Source organism: Melanerpes formicivorus, unplaced genomic scaffold (genome assembly GCF_026170545.1).
Source record: "Melanerpes formicivorus ecotype bairdi unplaced genomic scaffold, bMelFor1.0.p_v2 SCAF_120, whole genome shotgun sequence".
Classification (NCBI taxonomy): domain Eukaryota; kingdom Metazoa; phylum Chordata; class Aves; order Piciformes; family Picidae; genus Melanerpes; species Melanerpes formicivorus.
This window is the reverse complement of record NW_027142472.1, coordinates 1408104-1429294: the sequence shown is the minus strand read 5'-3', so window position 1 is coordinate 1429294 and position 21191 is coordinate 1408104. Positions and strand designations below refer to the sequence as shown.

General features: G+C 38.5%; 1 long non-coding RNA gene across 1 annotated transcript in view; it reads right to left on the bottom strand.

The window, feature by feature from the left end:
- LOC137456274 (uncharacterized) overlaps positions 1 to 21191 on the bottom strand; it is a 57312-nt gene that overhangs the window by 12136 nt on the left and 23985 nt on the right. The window lies entirely within an intron of this gene.

Here is a 21191-nt window from a genome sequence, read left to right as displayed (position 1 = left end):
GAAGCAGGCTAACGCCAAAGTAGGTTTTTCCCCTTGAAATTTGCAAGCATTAGATAGTTACCCAACGCATCCAGAAATCATGCAGTCTGCAGACCTTGACCCAAGGAACATACTGTATAATCTTTTTGGCAATCAGTGAAATTACAGCAGCAAAAATTACCCTATGGGAACAACCTTCAGCAACACTTTGTTACATATGACACGTGCTTACAGCAGTCATCTGTACAAAGGAGTGACTGCCAGTGACTTATAATAAGAGTTATGTTAATAAAATAGCAGCTGATTTTCTAATAAAGGCTCTCAGTTCAACTGAGTCAAATATAGGAGCTTTATGTACTTTGACAAACACTGAAACACAAGTATCTAAGCACTGAGATATCACATTGCGACCAGATAAAGGTTATTTTCCACTCTGAAATAAAAAATATGATCTACTGTCTGTGCCAGGTGTCCATGAAAGTGATGCAGTCTATTCACTGCGAACAGCGCTGACTCCTTTCTCTGACTCTCTGGATTGCAGCTACAGACACTTCTCTTCAAATAAGGTACTCAGCTAACTTTAAATGATGTTGGAAAAGCTTTTACTGAAGCATGCAGCTCTTGTACTACAATGTACACAGCTGCTTGCTCGAGCAGCCAGTTCAATTCAGTATGCAATTCTTGGACTGGCTTATTGATCTGATTAACTCTTGATCAGCTCAAATTGAGATCCTTTCTTCAGTCTATAAACATAAGTGAGCTCTTTACTTTGTGATACACACAAAGTAGATTTATTTTTCTTGAAAATGTACTTCCTTCTCCAGACTCTCTTCTACTGCTTTTGCTGCCCTCTCTGCTCTCTTCAGCTGTGGAGATACACCCCAAGTAGCTGCAGTACAAATTGCTCTTTTAAACAATTTCTCCCAACCCTTTATTTCCATTTGGAGTCTGCACTATTACAGCTCTCCATTAGCATATATACTTTATATTCATTATAAAATTCTTTAATATTTCCTTTTTTCTTTTTTTTTTTTTTTTTAAATCAGTCTCTAATATTACCATTGAATGGATAAGGGGAGGAAAAAAAGGGTTATTAAGAATGAGTTATTTTGGTACCATCACTTTCAGACATACTGTCTCTCTAAAGTTTCTGAAGAGCATTTGAAAGCAGCAACTGTGTGAAAAGACAGATTTCTTCATTACTGCAGATAATCCCCAATCCTACCTAATCCCTCTTTCTACCTATTCACCTGTGACATATATAAAGCTCAAATCAACTTCATATCTCAGTCCTAGTCCTAGTACCGCTTCTCTAAATAAGTGATTCTCTACTTGTGCTCTGCTCTTTTGAGGCCGCCACCTGGAGTAATGCATCTAGCTTTGGGTCCTCCAGCACAAGACAGATATGAACTTGTCAGAGCAGGTCCACAGGAGAGCCAAGAAAATGGAGTACCTCTCCTGTGAAGATAGGAGCTTATTCAGTTTTGAGAAGGTTCCAGGAAGACCTTGTGTTCAAGGTGAGTTGGATGGGGCTTTGAGAAACCTGATCTGATGAAAGGCGTCCCTGTCCATGACAAGAGGTTAGACTAGATACTCTCTGAAGGTTCCTTTCCACTCAAAACACACTGTGATTCTATGATGCATCCCCACTCTAATGACAGCTGCTACAGGACTTCAACCTTCAAGTGCCATGGTAAAGTCTTTGTCAAAATCCTCGAGAAGCAAATCGGTTTTTCCCTTTGTAGCTGTTGGCTGTGTGCTCTGATAGTTCATTCTACAAACATCTAAACATTATTAGAACAATTCATGAGAACTGGGACACAGGTGGACACGTATTATTCAGCTTTAGATTCTAGTTTTTCTTTTGCTACTATTAAAAGATAATTCTTATTCTTTACTGGTGTTGTATAATGTGTGATGTTGATTTGCACTTTGTAACTGGCTCCACAGTTTCCTGTCAAAAATTGCTTATTAACATTGATCTCTCATCAATTGCTTGAGCTGAGCACCAAGACTGTAAACAGAAGCTAAGCAGGTGTCCTGTTAATCTAAACAGACTCTAACCTGGACAGAGCTTCTGGTCACAAAATCATCTTTCAAGTAAAAGATGCTTTCCCCCAGATATGTGACAAGGCTTTAATTAGAACATTAACTCTGTTTCTCTGCACTTGCCTTGTGTTAGAAAACATTGTGACAGATTTAATTCAGACTACCTATTAACAAGAACACCTTTTTTTTCAGCCTTCCTTTTGCTTGTTTTCAAGAATCTGTTTTAATCATTTTTTTTTTCACAAGTAGTCAATGTTGCTTCATCAAAGGAAGCACAATTTTGATTACCAAAACAGGTCATTTTCTTTTTCTGGCTCTTTGAGAGATCAGAGTTGAAAGCACATTCCCACCATTAGCTTTTTTCTTTGGAGAGTACAGTAAATTTAGCATTATTAAGCACAAGAAATGAAACACAAGCAAAACAAATGAAGACATTTTTCAAGCTTCCTTTTGTACCACAGCTGAAAAACAAATAAACAGCACAGGGAAACATCTGATCTGCAGAACATTTACAGTCTCCAAACCAGGATGGCTGGCAGATAGGGGAAATACTGAATGCCATAACATTGTTCAAGTAGAAATGCCAACAGAGAACGGTAATTTCTTCTCTCCATAATATATTATCATTGGTCTAACCAGGAAATTTTCTATTTTAAAGTTAATGTTTCATTAGCCTTTTTCATCAGAAGAAGTAGTGAAGCGTAAGTGTACAAGTAACCTTTGGGCTTCGACCAGCACTATTTTTTTGGGATGTGGTGCTTTCAATAACGTCTTAGACTACTGCTACTGGAATCACAGCCAAGATTAGGAATAAAAAGCTCCAAGTGGAAAATGAAAATTCACTCCATCTCAGGAATCTTGTGGGATAGATTGGATTTAGCTCAGATAGGAGGAAGCAGATGTAGCAACCTTGCCTAATATATTCTGCATATCATCAGGAAACCACACCCATTCATCTTCAGAGACATTTATGTGCAAGGCACATAAATACATTTTAAAAACACAACCAAACAAAATAAAGAAGAGAGAAAGGAAGACAATTCCTATAGATAAAATCAGCCACTGCACTGGAACCTGGCAGAGAGCACACAAGGAAATTGTGGGAGATGCAACTTAGGAGAATCCTAACACCAAGACACACACTAGTTCTCCAAACTAACCTTACTGTTATTGGGTAATATTGAACAGTCACCTCTGCTCAGCAGGTCAAGCTTCTGTTTAAGCTGCAAATAAAAACCTCTAAGATTAGTAACAGCAGCTTTCGTGGGCTCTGATGAGTTGGTGACCATTGTGTTGTTGAGTGGAAGCAATCCTTCTTCCTAGGAGACTAACTGCAGGGCACTTTTATCCAAATATGTGTTTTGGCAGATATGAGAACCAGTAGGTCAAAGTAATGCACATCAAATGGCACACAGTTTGCGGAAAGTCAACTAGAAAGCAACACAAATTACTTGGACCTAGACCCCCAAATACCTAATTGAACACTGGAGCTGATGTACAAGGGATCTTTTGACATGATTGTATTATTCTCATGGTGTTTAAAGTACCCTCAGCTACTGGAATGATTGTGCTTTTAGAATATGCCACTGGAGTCAATACAGCAAGGCACAAACAATGCTTTGTCAAAATATTTTTGTACTGAATTTATCATTCTGAAGATCCAGATAAATTTCAGTCTCTAAATAAATCTTTGCCTAAAAGCCATATGACATTCTGTGTATTTGCCTGCCCAGATACTAAATCATCACAACTTGTAAGCACAATCAATTATTCACAGCGACTGTGGTACAAACATGGACACCTGCAATTATTAATTTATGGCATAAGTTCATCCAGCTGAGAAGTCTTGAAAGGACAATAAAGTTCTGTGTGTTTTGTTGGGAAATTACTGTGGGGCCTGAACAGCTGTTTACTGTTGGTTGGATTTCCAAAACCAGACCATCCAACCAGGTTCTGGACAAACTCAGATCTGTTGGGGAGCATCATCATCTGCTAAGAACAACATTCTTGGAGCTGACAAGTGATTAAATAACACCAGGTTCATAATTCATCTGCCCAACTCTTCCAGCCATGCTCTATGGCAAAGTCTACCTACACAGATCCTGCTTCATAAAGTACTAAAATACAGAGCCAGCTTAATCATCCAGATGTACAATGGCAGTAATAATTTGGTCTTCACAAATTAGGTTGTATAGACTCTGAGGAGTTTGTTCTCCAATGGAATTCTACACAGATGAACTACCAAAAGCATCAAAGAGAGTTAAGCAAGAAAATGGAGAAAATGCCATTATTACATGATAAACCAATGCTGTCAAACCTCTGTAATGATGCCTACAGCATATTGTTTAAACCATATCTTGTATGCCAGAGGTACTGAAATTTTAATAGTTAACATTTTAATTGCTTCTCAAAGTCTTAAGAAAGAGAGAATTGGTGCAGGTTTTGTTTGCATATATAGAGACATTCTAAGTGGAGAGGGGAAGAAGTAGAGAAGAAAAACTCATATGTGAAAAGAAAACTTAAGCTGAATGTGTCTGTTCTATTCTTGTTCTTAGTGTGTTCAATGAAAGAGTACCCTGGTAAGTAGGACAGTAGATTAGATACAGCATATTGAAGAAAAGGCTAGATATGTCATCCTCATGAAGTAAGCACTCAAAAAAAAAGGTTACTTCTAGGATGAATGCCAATGTTGAAAAGTCCACCAATCCTTCCTGAACAATCTTATTCAGTATAGCTGAAAACAGGAAATATCCTTATCTCAAAGTTACAAGAGAAGACAAAAATTCCTATGCATATCCAGAGCTCCCTTTTAAAATCCCTAGATTAAGGAAAAAAGACTGTATTTGAGATTAACAGTCTCTAATTATGAGAATCTCCTAATTATATGTAATTTTTTAGAAAGAGCTTTCATAACGTTAAAGTCATTGTACTGCTCAGAAAGTAACAGATCTACAGCTCCCCTGAGAAACCTGGGAACGACACAGCTTCTCTCCAGGCATCCAAATAGGTGCCAGAAGTAAGCAAATGATGCATCCAATTCCTCCACAGCATGCCTGGCATTTGCTATCATGGCTCATGGAGCCCATCTCTCTAATGTCCTTGGAGCAATATGCTAGTGAAGGGAGGGAACCGAGAAGTATCTGTACCTTGGATTGTAACATTTTTCCTCATGCAAGAAAAGAAAAGAATAACTCATGATGTCCTTCCAGATTTTTATACCAAGACTGTGCTTCAGTTTGCACTCACTCTTCACCGTAAGGTCAGCTACTGCTGCTGTCTGGAACGCAGTAATAACCAGCAAAAGCTGACTTTGCAATGACTTCTGCTATAGCTTCGTAGTTGAGCCCATAGTGTGTGCTCAATAAGCTGAACATTCCCTTCTGTTTTCACTAGATATGCCCCTAATTATGCTATTTGTGGAGAGAATACTCTTACCATGCAGCCACACTAAGTCTAATAGAGATTCTCACCCCTAAAAACATCTCACTGAGAACAACGGGACCCAGGGTGAGAAACGCTAAGAGCTTCAACAGGAGAACTCCCATATAGAGAGCTCCTACCTCATGGAAATGAAAATAAACCTTCAAGTAACTTCTGGTGTGGAACTACTATGAACTCATTTGAGAGAGTAGTCCCAGGATATTATAAAAATAACCACAAACCACTTTGCAGATCACCAAAAATACAAAGAGAGTCACTAAAACATCCCTTGAACCGAACTATTTCATTTGACACACTGAGAAATGTAATAAATGAGACAATGTAATACAGTATTTTCAAGGGTCAGTTACGAGGCTCAGTAAAAGAATAGTGACCCTACCCTGTTCTACAGGTAATGGTGAGTCTTACAGTTTAACACAGTTCTACCTAAAAAATATCTTCAAATGGAAAAGTGCTAAAAAGCTGAATTGTTGATGAAGTAAAATGCTTAAAATATTTTAATTATTCAAAACTCCTTATTTCAGTTAATAAAGAAATAAGTAATACTCCAGGTTTTCATTTGCAAACAATACAGTGACATACAGAGAACATAAAGTATTAAAACTGCAGAAAGGTTTTTTTTGTTTGGTTTCCTTTGTTGTTTTTTAATAGAAAATTCCACTGCTTGCTTCTGGAAAAATGAAGCACAATGAAACATTCTCCTGTTTGAAGAGAATTCCCTTCAGATTGTCAAACTTCCACAAAAGACTCCACTTTAAATGAATCAGCACTTTCCAACTGAGAAATACTCCATCAGAAAAATTCTGACCAGCTCTACTCAAAGGGACAGGCGAGAAGATCATCTAAGTCTTCACCAGGGATTGCCATCAAATCAAATCACTGTAGTGTGCTCCATCAAGCAGCCAGCAGTGCTGCAGCCCAGCCAGGCTTCCCATCCATTGTCTGTCTTCCACTCATCACCTGTCTTTTCACTGCCCTCCCCCCAAACCCTTTGTCACCAAAATACAAGGCACTGGAACAGCCTTAGGATGAACAGCACCAAGGCAGTCACAAGAGGGGCTGGCAAGGCAAAGCCTCTCTGTATTTGCAAAGGAGTTTCTACACCATTAAAAAGCCCTCTCCGGAATGGGACTTGCCCAACTGAGGGGTGGCTGCCCTACCAACTGAGCTGCTGAGTGTGGAGGAACTTCCCACACATACCACTATTGAAAAAAACAACATGAATCAGAAACAACTGTAAACTAGCAATATCTGATCAAAATGGAGGAGAAATGCTACAGAAACACCTAGAGCAGATACCAGATGGCAGGCCCTGATGGCCCAGAATTTAATGTAATCCTGCAGCTTCTAAGTAGCGCTAAGCAGAAGAAATGTCTATCCAATTTAAAACTCATGAAATCTTAGGACTACATTTAAATCTGTTGTTAAAGAATATAAATGCATTGATTTGGTCTGATTTGACTTCTAAGATGTGCTATTCAGAGAAGGCATTAGCTGAACAGTTCCCATTGAAAGAAGCTCAGCATTTACACACCCATACTCAGTGCAAGGATTGCACCATTACAATGTCAGAATGCCTTCAGATCTCAGCAAACACACAGCAGTGCATCCCTTTAAAATCCTTACTTTAAAGTACATGCTGCAAAGAGTATTTTCATTCAGCTTTCACAACTTTCTGTGTTATTTTTGCCTTTCTCTGTCAGCAGTACCCATCGCAGAGGCATTAAAGGCAAAGGGCCTTTAGATAAAAGACAGTAAAGAGGTGTTAAATTCTAAACTGGTGCCTCTTTTAGTCATTGCTCTAGAAAAAAAACTCTGAAATACCTTAAAGCTAGAAGCCCAAAGTCTGGTTTATATTCAAGCACATTTAAATGAGATAATGACTTGAAACACTCATGAGCAGCAGTTCCAAGCATGTGCTAACCCCACCTTACGGCAAACCTTCCCCCTGTTATTAAAACTAGTCACATAACTCAGTGGTCCATTCTCCATGTCTCTGTATGATCTATTTGTTGACTTACTGGTTTGCATGTTTCTTACAAATTCAAACACTTTAGTCCCCCTAATGCAAACTCTTACAGCAGGGAAGCTTCTGTCTCTTATGTAGCCATTAAGACAGTAAAGGAAAATTCCTCCCAATCCTTTTTATCTATTTCTCTTCTGTGCACCCTTCCGAATTTTCTAAAGTAATTCTTTGCCTGGGGAAGGGGGAACAAAAACAAAACAAAAAAAAAAAAACAACCCTCAAACAGCCTCAAACTCTAGCACCTGCCAGTGACCTGAGAAAAGTTACCTTCAACAGTATCTGAATCCTGATCCAGTGAGGGATCTCTGCCTGCCTAATTAAACTGCGGACAGTGAACTCTACGCTATAATTCTGCTCCTCACAGAGCAGTAATTCATCATTTTGCCGTGCAGCTTGTGCTGTCAGGACAAGCTTTTGTCATATGTAACATGCCAGTTTTTGTTTTGATAGGTGACTTTTAATTGAACCATAATGCCATCACTGCCAGAATTTGAGAGGGCTGAAGTTACAAATCATAAATCCAGATCTATAGCACTTATGCTCTTGGTAGTGTGGGAATGTTAAAGGAGCCTGATGCTATTAGGTTTTCCAAGAGAAATGAGCTGCTATAAAATGGTACATGCCACAGTATAAAGATATGGTAATTATTTATGTAGATTTAGAAAAGGAGAATAAATGTAACAGGTGGTGTAATAAGCCACCTGATGAGCAAGTTATGATGAATGCTACCGAACTGGTTATGGCTTCTTTAAAGTATTTGAGTTTATACCCTTGCAGATCTCATAAACTGAGAAATGCTTCAGTAATCTCAAACAAGTGAGTACAATGATAGGCAATTTGCAGTAAGATCTTTTATGGCTACTGCAATTAGTAAGTGAGCAGAAGCAGAAGTCTTGAATAGCTAAACTTCGATATGTAAAAAAACCCCAAAACTATAAAATTAGAGAATATATTTAACATTGCTAGAGAAAGAAATAATACTCAAAAAATCAGCCTGGTCAGCTGTCAAAACCCATGAAACCCTTCTATTTAACAACAGAAACCTTCCTAACTCTTCATACTACAGCATTGCACTCCAGATCCATCTTATCATGAGCATGAATGTGTATGGTAAAATTCCTACAGATGTATGGATGTTGAGCAAGAGCAGAAATGCTCCTTGTCCTCTTTCACAAGAAATCCTTTTTTTTTTCCCCCTTTCTAAATAAATAATCTCTTTTCACTGTCAAAAAGCAATTTGTCACAAGCATCTTATATAACATAATGCATAGGCTTGTCCAGTTCATAAGCTTCTCAGATACTTTTAAAGTACCTTGTCAGTAAGGTGCTTTTACCAGTAAAGACTTCATTCATTTTTCTCTTCTGTCTATTCCAAGGCACCAGCATTTTGCAAACAGCAACTAGGACAAGGAATACATCAATAAATCTTTTAAAAAACAGGTTCTTGACTGAACTCAGAATGACATCCAAAAATAGGTCTTCCTTCATGGACATAAAGTGGGAGACTCTTCCTTACCAGCCTTTGTTTTTCCTCAAACACAGGGATTTAAATCATGCTTTAATCCTCTTTAATCCCAAAGATCTCAAAATTACTTTGCTCCCCATCCCAGCCAGGCCTTGGGCTTGTATCACACTTTCCTTTTTCCTACTGAATTTCCCCACTGCTTTCGTGGGGGCATAGGCTTAATGTGCTCTGCTATGCATTTAAATTACACTGACTTCTACCATGCTTCCTCAAGTTAGTGATTTACCTCCTTAATAACAAGGCATCATGAACCTTTAATGTGTGAGCCCCATTTTAATCACAGGACTGGCCTGGATTTGGCCACCTAACCAAAATAGTGTCTAAGACATAATATGCAAGGAAATCACACAACTAACTCCCCCCAGCATTAGGTATGTCAGTTGTGAGATCTCAGTCATTTCCTCATTTTCGCCTGATAAAACTCCTCAGAATTGTGGGATTTTTTTTTTCCATTTGAGTAGCTTTTACTGGTATTTTACCATTATCATAGTGGTGGAGAAGTACTTAACCATGCATTATGAGGCCACAGTATCTTTCTGCATCTCACACTAGATCCCTTCAGCTCAGCCATCTCAATGCTGCAAAACTGTTTTTTACATACAGCCATAGAAATTACAAGTCAGTTATTCAGATATTTCAAATGAACATGATGGAAATAATTTGGAATTAGCAATCACTGCAGAAAACAGTAGTCTCATTATATTATCTTTAATTTGAATTAGGTGGATAAAAGTAACAGGGCTTAGACTTCAAAGACCAGTTCTACCTTGCGCTATTTGTAGAGAACTGGTGAAAACAAATTTATGTTAAATTAGCCTCAACTCTATTAGCTGTCATCTAATTGCTTGTTTGCTGCGTGTCTTCTTATTTAAAGAAGGTAGTATCTAAAAGTCTTCTGCATTTCAGTTTTGTAAGCTTCAGGTCACAAAGTCCTGCACATGGCTTATGTTGTAATTGATAACTGATGGAGTATTACTATGTTTTTAATCTTCCTGAAACTGCAGTTTTGAAATTAGAGACATTTATCACTCCATTTAACCAGCTACGAAAAAATGTTTAGTCAGTACTTCCAGAATGCAATCACACAATCACAACATGTTCACTCCAACTATTAACAGACAGCTTACTAGCTTTGTCACTTCATGCAGCTGAAATGCAATTGACAGAATGACAAATCTCCTTATGAGGAGTCCGAGTCACATCAAATTAGTCACACAGAGATGTTAGTAACATATAACCTGCAAAGATGTAATGTCCTTCTGATTTCATACTTTCCGTGTTGTGATTCAGTCACTGCCGCACAGAGACTGATAAAATGTCTTTTTGATTTCAAACTACTACTGCTACCACTTGAAGCGGGGTTTTATAATTAGTTTAAAGCTAGGGCAAAGGGTTCACTTGATATCTGAAGCTGAATATGTGAAAATGTATCTTGCAAAAACTAATTTACACAAATACTGCACCAACTTTATTCTAGGCAGAATTTTCTTGAGCTTCGATCTACAAAATCAAGCCTCTAAGGCAGGATCCTTGCAATGTAGGTTCCAGCTGGACTATTATATCCAGATTATATGAGAATCTTATTCAAATCTAATCTCCCAGAGCTGTTTGGACTGATGACTTACAGCATAGGAGGCTTTGCTGCAGCACAAATCCACGAACCAACGCAAGAAAGCATAAAACCCACAAGATGATCCATTTGCCCCACCAGCAGTTAAAACACAGCGTCAGTCTCAATGGTATTGTTGCTTACTGGGAAATGTATCTTTCTGGCTCCACTGCAACAGCCAGGCTCAGATTTTGACATAAAGATACCAGCCTAAGGACTAAAAACCCCAAGATTTTTGTTATCTCAGTTTCAGAATGAAGAGGAATCTCTCTGAGGTTTTCCATTACTGAATACAACCCCCCTTAGTTTTGAATACACAAGCAGCCATCATCATCATTGAGATCTCTGTCTGTTGAATTTGGCTGAAGATGATAGGGCAATTAAAAAAAAATTGAAAGAGGATCTTATTTCTTGACAGATTACCTGACACAGAAGATGCTTTCATCTTATTACCTTAGAAAGATGGTCCTGGCAGCAAATTTTATGCAACAAGGAATATAAAACTTGATACTGAAACATTAACAATATTTTCTTACTGCTTTTTTTACAGCATGTAACCTCAAAATTGACCCCAAGTTAATAGATTGTCCCTTGAAGGATCCAGAAGATAGGATTATTCTTTCTCAACCTGCCACTGACCTGTGGTTACTTCAATAAGGCATCTAAACTTCCCTTATGCCATCCACTAAGTATTCAACTTTAAAAACCCCTTTACATAAGGCATTGACCTATTTTCCCACTGAAGTGCTCTGCCCCCGCTAAGTAGCGTGTTAAGTCTTGATGTCTGTTCTTGGACTTCTAAGCAATGCTTCTAAGATCTCAAAACAATCATAACTTGACTTTGAGGCTTTCCTAAATCCACCCAAGCTGAAGGCAGAACGTGTTGCTGCCAATTCAAATTATTTTTCTGCTCCTATAAGTCAAGCCACAAATTGCTACATGCCAGTATAAACAAATACTGGTATTTGTTCATGAAATATGGGTGCCTCAAAAGTTAATTTGTATTTGTACACAAATTTGATTTCTATTTGGATGTGGATTTTAGGATAATGTTCTTGCTACTCTGCTCTTAAATTATTTATTAACTGTTTAGACAAGTCGTCTCATCTTTTCTTTATTCCCAGAGAGGTGAGATCAGGGATGAATAAAATGCATTTGCCAATAACTTGTATTTATTTTGGCCTAAATGAAAGTGCATGCCGTCATTTATCCTTCTGCATGGCACAGGGAATTTGCATAATGATGTATGGTGACAGTTACAAAAGGGACACTGCGACATCTTAAAGGAATGAAGCCAACTGCAGAGACAGTTGTAAAGTACTTCAGCAGAGTTGAAGACAGTCTCTACTGCTTTACTCTTCGTACTTATTTAACAGGTAAACTCCCAGCATTAAGTTACAGTAACACTGGAAAACATATTACAATGTTTGTATTAATATTTTTTACTTAAATGTAACTTCTATCTAATTTTAAACTATTCGTGAAACAGAAAAGTATACCCAGACCACTTCATTATTCATAGAGGCAGCACAGTCCAAATAGATTGAATCACATCTAAGCTGGATGGTAGGAAGAAGTTTTTCACAGAAAGAGTGATTGGCCATTGGAATGAGCTGCCCACAGAGATGGTGAAGTCACCATCACTGGAGGTGTTTAGGAAGAGACTGGATGGGGTGCTTGGTGCCATGGTTTAGTTGACTAGATGGTGTTGTATGATAGGTTGGACTCGATCTCAAAGGTCTTTTCTAACCTGGTTAATTCTATTCTATTCTTTTATCTTTGTGCAATGTTTGTTTAATCTCACTACTTCCTCCCTTGTATCGGTGAAGATAGGACTTGAAGACAGGATATAGGTCTTCCATAGCTGACAGAAACTATATAATTGACAGAGACTAATAAGGGCCACTGCATCTCATATTACCCTTTCCTAATCACTAACACTGCTCTTGTCCACTGTTGGCCAGCTCTCACTTCACACAATGTTTATTCTTCAAACAGTCAATCCATTTCTTTGCAGTAAAGCACATGCTTCCAGTCCCTTCGCTGTATCAACCCTTTGGTAAGGCCTTGCTTTATTTTGCTTTTCTATCCACAACACCAAGACATTTTCTCTTTATTTTGCATGCAGTTTTGGTACACCTTGTTTCATCTTCCCACAATCCAAAAAATTCCTGAACTGAACAACTTTCTTGGGTAACCTTAGCTAGTACCACCCCACTCTGCTGGAACTACATCCGTAGCTAGCACTGATTCCTTCTTTCCTATGGCTGGCCTTTTAACATTGCCATCTGCCTCCTACTTTCTCCTGTGCATTTATCCACATTTTATTCAGTTCTTATTTTTTAAATACAGCTAAAAACATAACGAGGTATTTTCAACTTGCCAGCCTCTCATTAGACATCACATGGAGATAATCACTCTCCCTGAACAGCAAGTTATTTACCATTATTTGCTGTCCTGTTTCTAAAAGCTTGTAAGCGCCTGAGGGTGGAGACTTGCCTGATATTTCAGTCACACACTATTTACAAAGTTATTATTGGTAATTATTTATGTAGTCTTCCCATTTCTTAAGTTCATCTTCTTGTCCATCCAATACTCTATAACTATGTTAATTTCCCTTGTCACTCCCTTTGACTGTGACAACCTCTCCTTAAAACCCTCGCCGCGGCTTTGAGTATTTTTTTTCCCTCATCCCATCTTATTGTCACAACAATAATAACCCTTTTCACTGACAAGGCTTAGGAGAATAAAAATGCAATAAAGAAGGAAACAGGACTAATAATTTGAGAAAGTATGCCGTGTTGATCCTCAAGAGCTGCTCTGTCCCTAAGGAACGTGGTCGCAGGAATTAAGATGACACGGCAAAACGCTGTGAGAAAATAATATCACTGATAATGAAAAGTTTATATGATCCCTCAGGAAAAAAAAAAACTGTTATCAAAACAAGATAAAGTTTTTTCATGGTTTTTGGGGTTTTTCTTGGGGGGGGGCATTGGTTGTTTGGCTTATCTTTTTTTATTTAATTTTTTTTGGCCTGGCACTATTCATGTCGTGCTGACAGAGAAATAAACCTCTAATTTTCATTCAGAAACAGAATTTCCAAACATCTACTTCAGGGGGAAAAAAAAAAGAGAGAGGAAAAAAAGAGAAAAAAGAGAAGAAAAGAAGAAAAGGGAAAAAAGAGAAAGAAAAACCAAAAAAAGAAAGAGGTAAAAGGGAGCTGTAGAAGGCAATCCATTTCAAAATTAAGCTTACTCTTTGTATGTGTTGAAATAAACATTAAGAGAGAACATTCTCTAGAGCAAAAACCCAAAAAACCAACTCAGAAAATACTACTATGTTCTGAACCTTTACTGTACTACAATGAGCCAGAAAGAACATATTCTTGCAATTTTGCTAATGCCTACCTCCCATTTCTGCCAAGTAATGCACATCATAAAACACCAGAACATTTTTAAATAACAATGCATTGTATGTCGTAGCACAGGACACAAATACAATGTGACATACTACATTAACCTGCCAAGCTCCCATAATAACTATTACTACATGTTTTCAACTTTTGATTTAAAAACCACAAAGAGTTACAATTCAAATCCTAACTGGATAAAAAATTACTTTTGTATCAGTGCTATCTCCAGGGATATGCTTAGAATTGAAACGCTTGGAGGTTGGGTTTTGAGGCTGGGGTTTTTTTTTTGAACACTTTGACATTATTTCTCATTGAAATGAGCATGAGAAATTGTTCATCAAAAGTAGAAGGACAGGGGGGAGGAGGGAGGGAGGGAAAGGAAGGATTAGCATTTTAAACCTATCCCAGGAGCTTGACTTAAAATTGAGGTAATTTCCTAGCCAGCTAGAATTTAACTCCTTGTAGATCCTAAATGGTAGCTCTCACACTGCTCATGCAATAGGAAGAAAAAAACAATAAATGTGTTTACTCCCTAATGATCTGAACTTTAAATGGAAAGGCTGCTACTTTCATAGATCAGCAAGATATTTTTCTTCTCATGTTCTAATTTTTTTGTGCACCTCTGACAAGGCTTTACAGTTACACTGCCACGCTACTACAATTTATTCTGCTCTTGCTGTCCTTCCAGATTCTTTTCTGTTCTCCTCTCCTAGCTTGCTTTTCTTTCTATCCTGTCTTATTCCTTTATTTTCTCTGCCTTATCTCTTTTCCATATTTTTATAATTACAAGTAAAAGTCCTATAAAACTTAAGAAGCCTTCAGATAGATCATTACTAATATAATTACAGTATGGAGAGCATAGTGATGTTTGAATGTAAATTAGAGTGAGTTTTTACAGTTCATTAGAAAGACTGGGGGATTGAATTTAGTTTAATCAAAGCTTGAGTGCTCCCAGCATACACAGCACATACCTAGTGAAGAAAAAAGCATTAATATAGACTCAGAGATTAAAATGTATGCCATCCTTTGCATCTACTTAAAGGAGTCAATGCAGGGTGCATCACAGACCCTAGTACCTAATGGCCTAATGGAGATGAACAAAAAATAACTGTATGTCATTCATTAATTTGCAAAGGAATATACCTCAGTTCACTTCTCTGCCTTCTTTCAGCAAGCACTCCTCCCACAGAAAAACACATGGTAGGGGATGGAGGTTTGTCCCCAGTCCTGGATTTCTCCGGTCTTCCATCACTGATGGCAGCAAGCGCTCAGTACCAGCTCCTGCATCAGTTTCTGCTTTATCTGACCCAAGGTTGTTTCAAATGCATTTGGCAGTTTAGTCAGCAGACGAAAAGGTGCTTCCCACTGCCAATTCTCTCCAGGTGTATTTCCTCATGGTGAGCAGCAGCACTACTCATGGGCTTCAATGCATCCTGGAGCTAGTGAGACTGGCCCTCAGAACCAGAGCTCCTAGGAGACTGAGCTTCCTGCACCCCCATGTATTGACAGTACATAATAAATTCATTCCTCACCTGCTCACTGAAGAAGCATAAACCCTTAAGATAAACAACCAAAATACTGAGTGTCATTCCTCTTAGAAAACATCTGTGGAAAATTCTTAGGACATCTCCTTAGCTGCTGGTTTTCCATTTAGATTTCTTTTGTGATACCTAAAAATGTTCAGGGTATGCATCCAAACTATATGAATTTGTTTAGTGTTAAAATTTAAACACAATTGTCATGCCACATTAAACAGAGCAGGAAGTTTTCTCACAGTTATTTGTCTCCAATTATCCTCATATGTTTTTAAATAAGCCAAAGAAGATCCTGCAGAACATGTAGCAGCTTAGCAAGTCAGGAGGCTTACTGGGGCACATCTGCAGGCTGCTTCTGGATGGCAAACGGGCAGCTGTCGCAAAGATTCCTCTTTAAGGAGGCTACAATAGAGCTTATATAGCTCAGGGTGTGCATGTGAGTGCAAATATGTGCCCTGCATAAATACGCTGAAGAGTTTGCAGTTTAACATGGGAAGGTGCAAGCTACAAGAGAGATGGTCAGTGTCAAGAATCATGGAATCATAGAATGGTTCGATTTTGGAAGGGACTCTAAAGATCATCTAGTTCAAACTCCCCTGTCATGGGCAGGGACACCTAGTTGCTCAAAGCCTCATCCAGCCTGGTCTTAAACACTTCCAGGAATGAGGTGTCCACAATGTCTCTGAACAACCCTCATTGTAAAGAACTTCTTAAAGACCAACCTAAATATCCCCTGCTCCAGTCTAAAACCACTGGCCCTTGTCCTATCACCACATACCCTTATAATAAGTCTCTCTACAGCTTGCCTGTAGGCTCCCTTCAGGTACTGGAAAGCCTCTATAAGGTCTCCCCAGAGCCTTCTGTTTTCCAGGCTGAATAGTCCCAACTTCCTCAGCCTGGCTTCATAAGAGAGGTGCCCTCTGATCATCTTTCTGGCCCTCCCTCAGCACCTGCTCTAACATATTCAAGAGGAAATAAGCTGCTGGAAGAGCAAGGAACAGGCTGTCACTGCAGTAAGAATAGGGCAGCAGTGCCTGAGTGCTTCCCAGAGCAGCCACAGCAGGGTCCGGAGCTAGCACAGCTTCCCAAGCACTCGGCTGCAGCGGGCAGGGGCACCTTGGCTTTAATTAGTTTATCATCTGCACAAAGTGGGCTGGGTTTTGCTGCTTGAAAAGCCCCAGCGTGGAATTGCGTGTTAAGTTTTTACTGCCCTAAAAATAGGAGTTCATAATTGAAAAGCTGGCAGATCCTTTAATTACAGGGGAGCAAATAATGCCACTAGAGAAATGTAAATAGAGTCTAATTGTTACTTCTCTATTTCTTTGTTAAAAAGCCAGCTGACATAATGGCAGACCTGGGTAATGCCTGTGTCTTAAGCAGCAAGATCTGCAATCAAGGTTTTTTTGTAAGTGTTTCTCATTTGTCTCTCTTGTGGGACCTTACATGCAAAGTCTTGCCAAATGAATCAAGGAAAAAAACAGGGTAAGTGTGAATGCCGGAAAAAGAGCCACAAAGAATATGTTGGAAGTACTACACAGGGCACAGTTTAATTGAATTGTGATTTGTTGGTCTTGTAAGCACTCTCCAGAAAGGAATGTCATGCTAATCAAAAGCTGTCTAACTTCACCTTATTTTTAGCAGGCAAACTTTAAATGAGAGAGTCCAGGATTTTGATTTCTGAGGGATATTGGATCACATTCACCCACAGGGCATTTAAATATAAAAACCTATTTATATGCAAATTCTTTAGTATTTCATGTAAAGTGGATTTTTTATCAATTGGCCGTTCTATAAGTTATCATGTTGATAAAGCATCTTTAGTAATGGTAAAAGGAAGGAACAAATATAATCAGTGCATCGTGTTTAGGTAGATCCTAGACTTTCTTGGGGCACTCCTGTGAGTTCTTGAAATGCAGAGCCATAAAGTTAACAAATCGCCTTTCATAGAAGGACCCAGGTATAGAATCCTCAGGAAAGGTTCTTTTGATCACTCTAGCCTTAACTGCAGAGATAACTAATACTGGGGAAAGTTCAGGATATGTTATTCATAAGTCAAGAGAAATGAAAGGATACTTTTACTACAGGAAATGAAAGGATGCTTTTACTACAGAACCCTTCATTTTTTTTAACTGTTATTATTTTTTTCTTTCATTGAGAAAATTCAGGCCAAACACTAATGTCAACATCTTAGCGTGTCCAACTTTTGTCACACAATATTCTTTAGACATCTCTAGAGGAAAATGGCTCATTATCAGAGCACCTCTGTCTGCAGTAGAGGGAATTTTGCTATGACAAGGTATTCCTTTTGATAGCAGTTTATATGCAGAAGTGTAATTGGAGGTGGAAGCTAGGTGTGCCTTGCTAATTCTGTACATTCTCTACTAACAGAATTTGGGGTGGGAGTGGGGTGGAGGAGGAACTCTTCCACTGGAGGAAGAAGAAATTTCATCAGGAAGGTCAGCATTTTCGACCTTTCTTTCATTTGCCTACTGTGAAACACCTTTGTAAAACTAAATGATATTTGTGGTGCCTCTTTGAGAGTTTTACGGGGAGACTTTGAGCACCAGCAGAGAGGACTGTAACCCACACTTAATATTAACACTTCAAACACAAAATTCCTCACCTCCAGACATGAATGCCACTACCTCAACTATACTTGCTGCTCCCAAATGTTAAAGAATATTATACCAAATAGCAGAAATCTACCATAGATCTTGAAACTGGGAGCAAAAATACACTAATTGTCATGAAACACACTGACTACACTTTCTTTGTTTTGGGGATTTATTTTGGTTGGCTGGTTGATTTGTTTGGGGTTTTTTGATGCTTTTTTGTTGTTGTTGTTGTTAAAATTCCCTTGAGTTTGGAAGGCAGCAGAACAGCCATCCCAAAACTGCCTTCTGGAGTTTTGCAATAATCTAGACAATTCAGATGAAGCTAGTATAATATGATTAGCCAAAGGACACAGAGCAGCCTAGGTGATTAAGTGAGAGAGTTTGAAGATCACAGACCTCACCCTTACCCCTGGGAGATTATAGTCATGACAGCTGACTGTTTCAGACATGCTTGCAGTGGTTATTTGTTTACTTAAACAAATTAGATGTAATAGAGCAGTTCCCACTTTTCCTAGAAACAAGTTAGTGTTTCTTTGGATCGCTTATGCCTCCAAGGCTGAATTCAGGAATAGTCTTTTAGAAATAACAAAGCATTACGGATTGTGCTGAGTTTGGAACAAAACACAGAAGTGACCATTTCATGCACCATCTAGCTTCCAAAGAGTTTAGCCTATGTTATTACTGACAATGACATCTATTCAATAACATAGAATAGAATAGACCAGACAAGACCTTTGAGTCATCGAGTCCAACCTATCATCCAACACTATCTAATCAACTAAACCATGGCACCAAGAGCCCCATCCAGTTTCTTCCTAAACACTTCCAGTGATGGTGACTTCATCACCTCCCTGGGCAGCACATTCCAATAGCCAATCACTCTTTCTGTGAAAAACTTCCTAACATCCAGCCTAAACCTCCCCTGGTGCAGCTTGAGACCATGTCCTCTTGTTCTGGTGCTGGCCACTCAGGAGACAAGACCACCCCCCACCTGGCTACAACCTCCCTTCAGGTAATTGTAGACAGCAATATGAATTCAAGCATATTTTTCTGACCTGAATGTTTATAGATTTCCTCTGTATTTACATAGTCCTTTTACGAGGATTGAGGGAACAGGCAGGAGCTGCCACAAATTGAAGCTCAGTGAATAAAAGAGATACTAATTTTATTAGCATCTTTTTCTGGAATTTAATTGACCAAACGAGTGCAAAGCATCCTCATTGCTAGTGCTTAATAGTGAGCGATCAATTTGACATTTGAATTTACAGTGCTTTTAATAATCAAGTTTTTCCTTAGCTGGTTCACAACTGCAACACTCAGTGCCCCTTACTCGCTCCAAATGATTCTCACAATTTCCCGCTCACTTTGACTTACTAAGTTGCTCTCTAACACACTAACAAATGCATCTCTCTTTTTCAACAGGGTGGCCTTATCTCTGATTGGACTGGCAGGAACCGTACTTTTCACATTTCAGTGTGGATTACTATTCTTTGATGTCTTTGCCCTGTCTTTCAGTTGCACCCATCAATAACGATGACATTCTGCTGAACTGTTATAGCTAAGTCAAACGATGCAATTTGTAGAAACATATCCAATGCACTTCATGACAACGATGAACTCATGTCACTATTTATAACTTCTGTACATCCTTACTGTATTTATGGATTCATTCATTTCTTCTAATGATACCCATTCTTTGGAAGCAGATTTGCCAAATGATTTGATGAATGCAATCTTTTTGTTTCTTCTCATTTTCAAACAAGCCATACACAGCTTTCATGAATTAGTTCACAAATCACAATCATCCCACTGCACTGAATAGAGAAATTTCATCCTATTAATTTCTTCTGACCCTTTTGGTGATTTTCCTACTGTCCTACCTCTATTTGATCAGGAAAGCAGTGCATTGTGTCCCCTGGTAAGCTAACGTTTATAGCTTTTAGTATAAATGCATATTCTAATGTGAACTGTGTTACTGATAATAGTTTGAATGCAGAAGTGCCTTCCAGCACTCCAGGGAACAGAAAGGTACCTCTTTAAGTTTTAGTAATATGGAATAGGAAAAGACCAGGTTGGAAAAGACCTTTGAGATCATCAAGTCTAACCCATCACCCAACACCATCTAATCAACTAACCCATGGCACCACGTGACAAAACACAACCCTAATTGACCTCACGAGTTAAATTTACCCTCAAATATTGCAATTAATAAGCAATATGGGAAGGGCTGAGGCTAAAATGAAACTCAAAGTAATTTTTATGCTATCTCTTCATCAAATGGAAGATTTGCTAAGCTATTTTAAAGATCTGCTCACCCTATTCATGGAAAATCCAACTGAATTGCACTCAGTGTCTGATTTAGATTTTTCCAGCTACTACACTGTACTATATACACAGGACTGCAGTTAGTAAAAAGCTTCCTCTGAAGTGTCATCAGCTAACACCAATTAAAATCATCACGGAAATGAAATTGGTGAAATAAGGATTTACATTCCCAGTGTGTGAAAGAGGCAAATACTTTGAAATCAGAGATTATATTTAAAGGCTTTTTTTTATGTCAGCCAAAATAGGCAAATATGCAAGTTCTTACAATCTGTGTTTTCCTATCAAGTAATATCAGAACTGCAGAAAAAGCAGAAGAAAACCAAAAACCTAGTGTGATCACCCATGTCTTAAAATTCCTTCTTTCTTGGTATTAACTAAGAAAGGCTGTCATTTGGAATTACTTTCACAAATGTGTACTGAGATATGACCCATGATTTACTGCTTTTGAAATATTTCTGTCTGGATTTCCAGCTTTCTGCTTTTGGCGCCTAGAAAATATTCAGGCGTCAACTATACCAGTTTGCCTCTGGAGTGATGCAAGTGAACTGTTACTCGAGACCTTTGTGGAAGGAACCAGAGCCAAAGGTATCCCAACCTTCCCTTTAAACAGACACTTGCATTTGAGAATTATCATTACTGAATTACCCATACACATCCTTTTAATAATCAGCCTTA